This window comes from Urocitellus parryii, chromosome 4, assembly GCF_045843805.1.
Source record: "Urocitellus parryii isolate mUroPar1 chromosome 4, mUroPar1.hap1, whole genome shotgun sequence".
Classification (NCBI taxonomy): Eukaryota; Metazoa; Chordata; class Mammalia; order Rodentia; family Sciuridae; genus Urocitellus; species Urocitellus parryii.
This window is the reverse complement of record NC_135534.1, coordinates 122,210,857-122,221,727: the sequence shown is the minus strand read 5'-3', so window position 1 is coordinate 122,221,727 and position 10,871 is coordinate 122,210,857. Positions and strand designations below refer to the sequence as shown.

The following is a 10,871-nucleotide window of genomic DNA, read 5'->3' as shown; positions in this document are numbered from 1 at the left end:
GCCCTAATAACCAGAATATACAAAGAACTCAAAAAATTAGACAATAAGATAACAAATAACCCAATCAATAAATGGGCCAAGGACCTGAACAGACACTTCTCAGAGGAGGACATACAATCAATCAATAAGTACATGAAAAAATGCTCACCATCGCTAGCAGTCAGAGAAATGCAAATCAAAACTACCCTAAGATACCATCTCACTCCAGTAAGATTGGCAGCCATTAGAAAGTCAAACAACAATAAGTGCTGGAGAGGATGCGGGGAAAAGGGCACTCTTGTTCATTGCTGGTGGGACTGCAAATTGGTGCAGCCAATTTGGAAAGCAGTATGGAGATTTCTTGGAAAGCTGGGAATGGAACCACCATTTGACCCAGCTATTCCCCTTCTAGGTCTATTCCCCAAAGACCTAATAAGAGCATGCTACAGGGACACTGCTACATCGATGTTCATAGCAGCACAATTCACGATAGCAAGATTGTGGAATCAGCCTAGATGCCCTTCAATAGATGAATGGATAAAAAAATGTGGCATTTATACACTATGGAGTATTACTCTGCATTAAGAAATGACAAAATCATAGAATTTGGAGGGAAATGGATGGCATTAGAGCAGATTATGCTAAGTGAAGCTAGTCAATCTTTAAAAAATAAATACCAAATGACCCCTTTGATATAAGGGGAATAAACAAGGACAGGGTAGGGACGAAAGTTTGAGAAGAAGATTTACATTAAACAGGGATGAGAGGTGGGAGGGAAAGGGAGTGAGAAGGGAAACTGCATGGAAATGGAAGGCGATCCTCAGGGTTATACAAAATGACATATAAGAGGAAAGGAGGGGTAAGACAAGATAATACAAATGGAAGAAATGATTTACAGTAGAAGGGGTAGAGAGAGAAAAGGGGAGGGGAGGGGAGGGGAGGGGGGATAGTAGAGAATAGGACAGACAGCAGAATACATCAGACACTAGAAAGGCAATTTGTCAATCAATGGAAGGGTAACTGATGTGATACAGCAATTTGTATACGGGGTAAAATTGGGAGTTCATAACCCACTTGAATCAAACTGTGAAATATGATGTATTAAGAACTATGTAATGTTTTGAACGACCAACAATAAAAAAAAAAGAAAAATCAAAGCAAGTTTATGTAATACAAACATTGCCAAAAATAATAATAAGGAGAAGCGTTTAAAGGGGTCAAAAAATAAAAGTGCTTTCCTAAGTAAATATATGAATAAACCACAGTGATTCTCTACATCATGTACATCCAGATGAATGGGATCCTGATTCTTATAAAATACATTTAATGTTTATATAAATATGTCAAAGTATACTCTAGTGTCATGTGTAACTAAAAAGAACTAATACAATTTTTAAAAAGTGCATTATTTAAGGTGAAGCAAAGATACAAATGACTGTGTATTTATAATATTTAGTCAAAGCAAAAGACAGTGAATTTCTAATTAAAAATATATATCTTGAATTCTCTATCCAGTTAAACATATTTTCAAAGTAGAGAGAAATAATATTTTTTTTCAAAAAAATTGAAGCTTAAAAGATTTGTTGTCTATAGCATAATAAATGTAAAAGAAAGTTCTTTAGGGAAGAGTATGGTATTTAAAAAGAAATAAAAAGTGTCTAAAAGAAGTTTTGCTTACATTATGAGAGATGTTTATCATTTAAAAATTTTAAAACATTTAGATGACTAAGGCAAAAATCACAATATATTATGAAGCTGACTATGATGTGTAAACATTAAAGGTAAATGTATCAGTTTAGTAATGAGCATTGAAATTTGAACCAATAACAGCAGGGTCATGAGTTGTTTTTTTTTTTTTAATCGTCTTAAATTGAAATCATAAACAATCAAGTAACTTATAGAAAAACCACAGGTGTATTAACCCTGAGAATAAACAGGTAGAAAATAAGAACGACAATTAAGAAATATGTTCAGAAGGAATGATCAATAGGACTAATTCCTGACAGGGTTTACTGAGGTTATTGTAAAGTTAGGATTTATGACTATAGGTTTTTCTATGAATTTCAGAAGGGAAATTTCATTAATGGCATAGGTGCATTAAATGCTCAATAATATTTAAAAAATAAATAAGAAACAGATAATCTTTAAAATTAAAAAAAAAAGGTGAAGTCTTCCTGGTAATGGACCCTGGTACCACATTAATATGGGATTGACTTATAAATGAAGTCTTCCTGAATAGGTTGGTCACCATGACAATTCCAGAGAGGACCAACCAGGGTCAAAAACTCCTCTACCTAATGTGAAGGAGTTAAACATCTGATTGGTAAAACTTTAGAAGGTGGAATCCAGTTTTCCTGACAGACACTAATAAGCAATTAATTGGGAGACAACATTGTTTCCTTTGTTGTTCTCTGTTCAGAGAGGACTCACTCTCTCTCAAGAGTGCTCTTTGCTTGAATCTTACTTACACTTATAATAAAGATTTTTTGCTATTTTTTTTCTTTCTGATGTTAAATTTTATTTCATTGAGACACAAGAAATAATATTTAGAGATTAAATTCCCCATTCCCTCTAAGAAATGGACTAAATATTTTAATATATGGTAGAAATTGCCAGAATGAATGGGAAAATTTTAATTATCATATGTTTACAAGATTAACTGCTTAGATTTAATGACACACAAAGGTTGAAAAGGTAAAAATAAAATAAAATATAAAATGCAAAAAGTCTCCAAATTAGAGCTAATGTGGTTATATTTATATCAGACAAAACAAACATTAATACAGAATTGTTGTTAAAGAAGGAAATGGATATGTTATAATGCTGAAGCAACTTAGTGAGACCTCAACAGGAACAGATAATAATTATAAACATATATACATAATAATAATGGTACTAAAATACATGAGGCAAAACTAAAAAAAAAATGAATAGAAAAGTACCTGAAATTGTATTATTTGAACACTTCAACACATCACTTTCTATAATTGAAAAACAAGATAATTTCAACAGGAAAATAAAATACTTGGAAACACTTTAAGTAGAACTAACAGAAATACTTGAACCTTTTCACATACTAATAGCAGAACATACATTCTTTTCTAGTGCAATTAGAGCATTCTCTAAGACAAAACACACAGTAGGAAAGTGAGGAAGTCCCAATGCATTTTATAAACTGAAATCCTCAAAGCATTTCTCTGGAAATAATAGAAGGAAACTATAAATCAATAGCAGAAGAAAAACTAGAAAATTCATAAGTGTGTAGAAAGAAAAAAAAACACCTCTTAAACTATCAATAAAGAAATCATAGAAAAATAGAAATTATTTTGAGATTAGTGGAAATAAGAAAATAACATATTGAGGTTTATGGAATATAACTATCATGTTTATTAAATTTAATAGCTGCAAATATTCATACTAAAAAATGAAACTTGATGATCTCAAAACAATAATGTTCCTATAGGTCTTAAGGTATTGGCAAAAGAAGAGTAATAAAGACCCAAAGTAAATTCAAATAAATATTCAAATAAAATAAAAAATAAATTAATCAGATAATAAAAAAACAATACATAAAATTAATAAAATGAATATTGACCCTTGAAAAACATCAACAGAAATTAATAAATCTTTAGCTAAGTGGACTAAAGAAATAACAGATACCTTCAATGTCTAAAATTGGGAACAGAAGGGGAGACATCACTACCAACATTACAGATGAAAACTACAAAAGAATGATGAGTAAACATCATGAAAAACTGTGCAGCAAATTAGATAAATTTGTTCTAATGGACAAATTTCTAGAAAGAGACAAAGTATGTGCAAAAGATACAAAAAGAAATTAAAAAATGAATTAATGTATAACAGTGAATTAAAAATAAATTTTTAAAAATCCCACAAAGTAAAGCCCTGAAATAGTTGTTTATAAATTCTACCCAACACTTAAAAGGAATTAAGACCAGTCTTTCATGAATTCAAAATTAGAAGAATAAGGGATATTTTCTAAATCATTTTATGAGATCAATATTTATGCCAAAATCAAACAGAGTATACCAAGAAAGCAACACAAAAATATCCTTTATAGATGCAGAGGCTAAATTTCTCAATAAGATATTTCCCCATAAATCCATCAGCATATATAAAAGGATTATTCAACATGACCAAGTAGGATTTGTCTCATAACTGTAAGAGTGATTCAACATAAGAAAGTTAATCAATGTAGCACATCCCATTAATTGAACAAAAGAAAGACAAAAATAAATAAATAAATAGATAGATAAATAAATAAATAAATAAATAAATAAACTTATGATCATCTCAGTGCAGAAAAGACATTAGAAAAAAAAGTAATACTTTTTCATTATGCCTGTTATTCCAGAGGCTCAGGACACTGAGGCAGTAGGATCATAAATTCAAAGTCAGCCTCAGCAACGTAGTGAAGTCCTAAACAACTTAGGGAGACCCTATCTCAAAATGCAAAATAAAACCAGGCTGAAGATGTGGCTCAGTCATTAAGCATCCTTGAGTTCAATTCCCAGTAACAACAATAACAAAAAAAAAAAAAAAAAAAAAAAAAACAGAAAACAAGACACATGTTTTCTTTTTTTCCCCCTTTTAAAAAATTTATTCATTGGTTCCTTCTAGTTTTACATGACATCAGAATTCATTTTGATATAAATAAACAAGCATAAAATTTATTTTATTTAGGATCACATTCTTGTGGATATACATGATGGTAGGATTCACTGTGCTATTTTCATATATGTACATGAGAAAATTACATCAGATTTATTCCGCTGTCTTTTATTTCTATCTTCCCTCCCTTTTCTTCATTTCCCACTGTCTAATCTACTGAACTTCAACCCCCTCCCCCAATTTGGGTTACCTTCCACATATCAGAGGAAACATTCAACCTTTAGTTTTTGGGGACTGGCTTATTTCATTTTGTATGATAATCTCCAGATCCATCCATTTTCTGTCCAAAGGTCATAAAGTCATACTCCTTTATAGCTGAGTAATACTCCATTGAGTACATATACCATATTTTCTTTATCCATTAATCCATTAAAGGGCTCCTAGGTTGGTAATATCACCCTTATACCAAAATAAGACAAAGATACATCATTGAATTATAGGCCAATATCCTTGATGAACATAGATGCAAAAATTCTTAATAAAATACTGGCAAATTACATAAAAAACACATTAAAAGATAGTGCACCATGACTAAGTGGGTTTCATCCCAGGGATGCAAAATTGATTCAACATATGGAAATCAATAAGTATAAATCATCATATAAATAGACTTAAAGACAAGAATCACATGATTATCTCATCAGATATAGAAAAAGCATTTGATAAAATACAGCATGCCGCAGGTTGCTCGCTGGCCGCGGGTGGAGCGGGCTAGCTGAGCCCCGTTCCTGCCGCTGCTATCGCCGAGCACTGCCTGCGGCACCCCTGCTGAGCACTTCCCTGCTGAGCTGTCAGTGCACGTGGGCTTGCAATCTTGCAACCCAGTTGGGCACAAAAACACAAGCCAGTCAAACTGAGACATAGTTTTATTTAGAGAGAGGCCGTGTGCATCCCCTAACAAGTGGGTCCACCACGTGTGTTCTACCTGAGCCTCCACTTCCCCCGGAACACCCTCCTACCATCCTTTCCCAACCAATGGGAACTCTCCCATTACAAGAGTGACATGAGTAACCTGAGTCCTGAAATGGGCCCAGCTAAACAGCATGAGTCCAATTACCATATGAATGTGAATTGCTGGCTGGCAGTCATTAAATCCAAAGGTGCCTGTATTAATATTTTTGCTGTGGCTCCTAACAACAGCATCCATTCATGATTAAAACTCTAGAAAAAAATGGGATAAAATGAACATACATTGTAAAAGTTATGTCCAGCAAACTCTAGGCTAACATCTTCCTACTGATTTAGAGCTAAATTTATTTTCCTTTACAGGAATAATTATCAAGGTTATGAAACATAAATATATATATTCTCAGCCAGTAGCAAACATGGTGATTCTGTTCATAACAGTGTTTCCATGCACCTTCAAATATAAAAAGAAAGAAAAAGTAATCTAGAAAAAAATTAAAAAATTTGACCTGGAGAAGATCTAACCAGGAATCCCTATGGAAAAATATCAACCTCCTGGTTGAGTTCTAGTCCAGGACCCAGTCCACAGAGTTTCTTAGAACATGCCCAGGTGTGAATGAAAATATAATCTAGGCAGACCAAAAAATGTTATCCCTCATTCTACCAAAACAAGCCAAAATAACCAAGACTAAAAGTAACATTAATGATTACCTGTTGGGCTCTCTCCCATCCAGCAAGGAAGCCCACGGAACAGGATAAAGGAGAGTGTGGCTAAGGAGTCACTATTCAAGACCTCTAGAGATCAAGCAGAAAGCAGGTCTGATTTTATTGCACAGTTACCCTGTATATACACTCAGATAGTAGCTCAGCAAATAACAGGCAGTCACCAATAAAATTTCTTGCCAACTGTCCTTGCAACAACCAATCAAGGAGTGGGCCATGGAGCAAGCACCAGGATGCAACACGTGGCCTCAAGCCCAGGGCTGTGCCTACAGGGTAAGGGATTTGCCACTCATGCACCTAGCATGAGGGGAGTGGTTTGCCACTCAGAAGCCCTTAAAGTATGCCATGTGTGCAGTACTCCATGCACTTGTCCCCACAATTACCATGTACATAATATTTCCATAGGCTTAAACATATGCTTTTAAAATAAATTTTTATATTTAAAAATTCAGTACATGTTATTGAAGAATAAAAATACAGAAGAGTTATACCATGGCTACCTATAAACCAGCTTAATAAATAAAAACATTGTTCACATGAGTAAATTCTTTGTCAATTACTATCATCTACAGTCCTTTTACAATACCCTGTGTCACACTTCTTTGGCTCAATCAGTTCCATGGAGGCATCCAATAAGCCTCAAGAGTGGAGGAAACTAATAGAAAAGTCCACTTTTTCATACTGACCACCATTAAAGTGCTAGTTATAGTAGGACAAAAATATTCAAGAAAACTTGAAAAGGAATTAATTATATATGTTACAAAGTGCTCCAAAATGCAAACTACATTAAAATAAAAGCAAACATCAATTTCCTATGAGACTGACTATAATATAACAGGAATTCCTTTAACAAGGAATCTCTGGAGAAGAGAAGAGCCCTTAACTATTAAAATAATTAATTACTTTTAGGGACAAGTCATCTTCATTTGAATTAGGTGTCCACAGTAGTTACAATAGCTTCATCATATATGTTTATGTATGAGTTGAATTGAAATTAAGACAGAATTAGAAAGGTCATTTCAGAAACTTGGAATATGCTGGGAAAGAGAACAGAGAAAAATGTTCATGAATTAAGATAATGACAATGAAAACCACAAAGAACAAATCACTATCTTGCCATGTTCTGAAGAAAAGACCTTTTGGTTAACTTATCATTAAGGATTAGGTATATGTAGAAATGAATGTGAAGTGTGCTGATTAAAAGTGTTAAGTCCTGAATTAGGACATTTTATCAGATTGAAATATCAATCACTTAACACCTTCTGACATCATCAAATGTCAGCAAAGATATAGGATTATTCAAACCTCGTCCATTGTTCATAGAGTTATAAAATGGTACTTTGGAGAAGATTCTACCCATTCTTTAAAAAATAAACATACACTTACACTATGACTTAAACACTCAATTCCTTGGATATTTCACCTTTGAAAAATAAAAACATATATTATCAAAAACAAACAAAAGACAAAATAATGAAAATAAAACTTTTTATTTATTATGAATCTGATATTCTAATCTATATAATTTTTACCTTGCTGAAGAATTTCTATGAATAATTCTTTTTTCAATGATAAATAATACAAATATATTTTATTTGAAATAAGCAAAAATTCTTACACAGCATTCACTTGGAAACAAACTCTTGCTTGACTGTATTACTGAGCAAAGACAAAGCTGAAGCACAAACACCCTTCTTGTTTGACATGTATTTGGAGACAGGTAGGAAGACACTACTTGGTTTTAAAAAACTGACTTTCCTTTAAGTCCTGGTCATAGAAGTGTAAACAATGTAAATGAATCCACCATTACCAGTTGTCTTATCATATCTATGTCACCTGTGTATTCTGAGATCACACATATACCTGCCATATAGCTGGGAAAGTTGCTATATTACAGTTACACTTGATTTCTTTGTAGGCAAGACTGAGGAAGAGTAATTTGGAACAAGTTTTAAATTTTATTTTGAAGAAAACACTATATTTCCTTAAATAGCGGTTATAGTAGAAAGATACTGCCTGGAAGTTATCTTTTCACTTTGGTTCATTTTAAGTTTTTGTGATTTACAGAGTTGATTCATTTGCTTATAGTATAATCCTGCCACAAAGTGTTAAATTGCAAGATACCTATTATTCCTTCAGCATCTGCATTTTTCAAGTTTTATACTCCACTACATCCACAGTATATCTGCAGTTCTTGGATACTTAAAAAAATAATACATGAATAAAACTCTTCTAAAAATGCAGATGTCTATAACTACAATGGTACTAAATGGGAAGAAGACGATGAGGGAATGAAGAAAGCAAATGTATTCCATGTGCAAGGAATATGGTTCAAGTCTTTGGATTTAAAAATGAGTGTCCCCCAGAGAAGCTGGCTGTCATTTCCAGAAAACTTCCTTTTCCCCCCCAAAATGGACCCAAAAAGCCTCAACCCAAACTTTTGAAAACTATAGTTATGAGATGCTATAAATGATGATCAAAGCAGTCAGAGGGAGAAGGATGAATGTGTCTTCCATTTAGCTACAAGTTGTAGCATAGCCTCCTTGGCTGTTGGTGGATCAGAAAAAAGCACTGAAGTACCAGAAGTGCTCTGGAGCACAAGGTAAAAGTACTGAGCATATTATCTGTCTAAATCAGTAACAGGACTTTATGGGTAGGAAAATTTTCTAAAGAGTAAAATGACTCCAGAATAGATGGATCTCTCTTTAGCACTAAGTGTAGCAGAATTAACAAAAAGGGGGAAAAAAAAAGATTTACAAGTAGATATAGTGATAACAGAAAAAATACAAGGCAGAGAACACAAAAAGATTAAGTCAATGCTATAGGTTCAAAAGTATTTCATGAGGCTAAAAAAAATCTGTTAACTTTGAAAGCCCTATCAAAATATCACTCTTGTTTATAAATCACTTATTTATCATCTAACCACATGTTAAATACTTTTCTTTCTACATACTGAAGAATCCTACAGTCAGCCTTTAAGAATTCTGCATTTCTTTGCCAATCTTGTAGCTGAGTATTTTGTTCCAGTCAATTTTGGTGAGGATAACTGGAAGCTGCTGGTGCAAGGCCTTGAATGTGGTGTCTGACATTGTTTGGTAGTTTTCACTAATTGCTGTCTGATATTCATTTTCTGCACTCTCTATGATTTTAATGAACTCCTTGGCAGTTTGGACTTCATTCAAAACGGTTACTAAATCTTGTACATCTTTATGATGAAGCAACTGAACATTGCCATCTTCATAATAGTGAACCTGAATTTTGAACACTCCAACCACTTGGGCTGTAGATGGTGTAATGGTGAACTTCCACTCTGATCTCCAACGACCATTCCAGAAGTTTTTAGGCTGAAACTGGAAGCTTTCAATATATGCATTTATAGTTTGTTGCCCATCTATAGTTTTAGCATAAACAGCACAGAAGCTGTTGAAATAATTATCTTTCACATAGGCTCTTAAAGCATTGCCACAGGATTCTCCCCAAGACTTCAAACCTCCATCTACTTCCTCTGGTTGAGGGTCACTTGCTTATTTTCATAAGTGATCAAACTTAAAGAAAATTTTGCTTCTTGGATCTAAAAATAGGCTATTACCCAGGTCACCATGCTCTGTAATTAAGACCTGATCTTCATATCCTTCTATCTTCACAGGTGTGAATTGGTCCATGTTATATTGGGCAAATGCATGTGCTGCTCCTTCCCTGAGGAGATTGTCATTGTAAGTAGGAGCTGGACACCATTGAATACTTCATTAAACTCCCCTGGCAGTGCATGAGTGATGAATTTAGCAGCTATGGGTACCTTTTCCTCATCTGACAACCGAACCTCGAAGTCGGTCATCTTGGGCTGCTCTCTATGAATAATTCTTGAAATACAGATATACCAGGAATTAATTCCCTCTATTTAGATGATTCTTTTTTAATTTTTAAGGATTATTTCTCAGGATACAAACTTCTAGATTTGTCCTTTTTGTTTCCCTTTGATAAGCTAAATATTTCTCTCCATTCTCTACTTATCTGCATAGTTCCTGGAAGGCCTTTGGTAAAATTCATACCCTTGTTCTGCTATAGACAAGTGCCCTCCCAGCTTTTATAATCTTTTCTCTTTGCCTTTGATTTCTTGAAAATTTAATATGGTATGCCTGCATGATTTTTCTTTTGCTTAGGTATTTATTCTGCTCAATGTAATCTGAGCTTCTTGAATTTGTTCTTTGATCTGTCATTAATTTTAGAAAATTCTCACCTGCTTTATTTAATATTTATTTTAATGATTTCTTCTGTTTATTTTTCTCTATCTTCTTTGTCTGATTTTCACATTATGCACAGATTGTATCTTTTATAATTATCTCACAGTTTATAGATATTCTATTTCAAATTTCCATTGACAAATCTTTATAATCATTGATTCTCTCTTTGGTCATATTCAGTCTTCTGATGAATTCATCAGTGGTATTGTTTATTTCTGTTATAGTACTTTTGATTCCAACATTTATTTTTCATTCTTTCTTAGCGTTTTCATCTTTTTGTGCTCAATTCCCATGTGGTCCCTCATGTTTTCTACTTTTCCATATGATTCC

General features: G+C 33.3%; 1 pseudogene; it reads right to left on the bottom strand.

Annotated features, from left to right (window-relative positions):
* Nucleotides 1-9,275: 9,275 nt before the first annotated feature.
* On the bottom strand, nt 9,276-10,135 carry LOC113187054 (F-actin-capping protein subunit alpha-1-like; annotated as a pseudogene).
* Between the last annotated feature and the right edge of the window lie 736 nt (nt 10,136-10,871).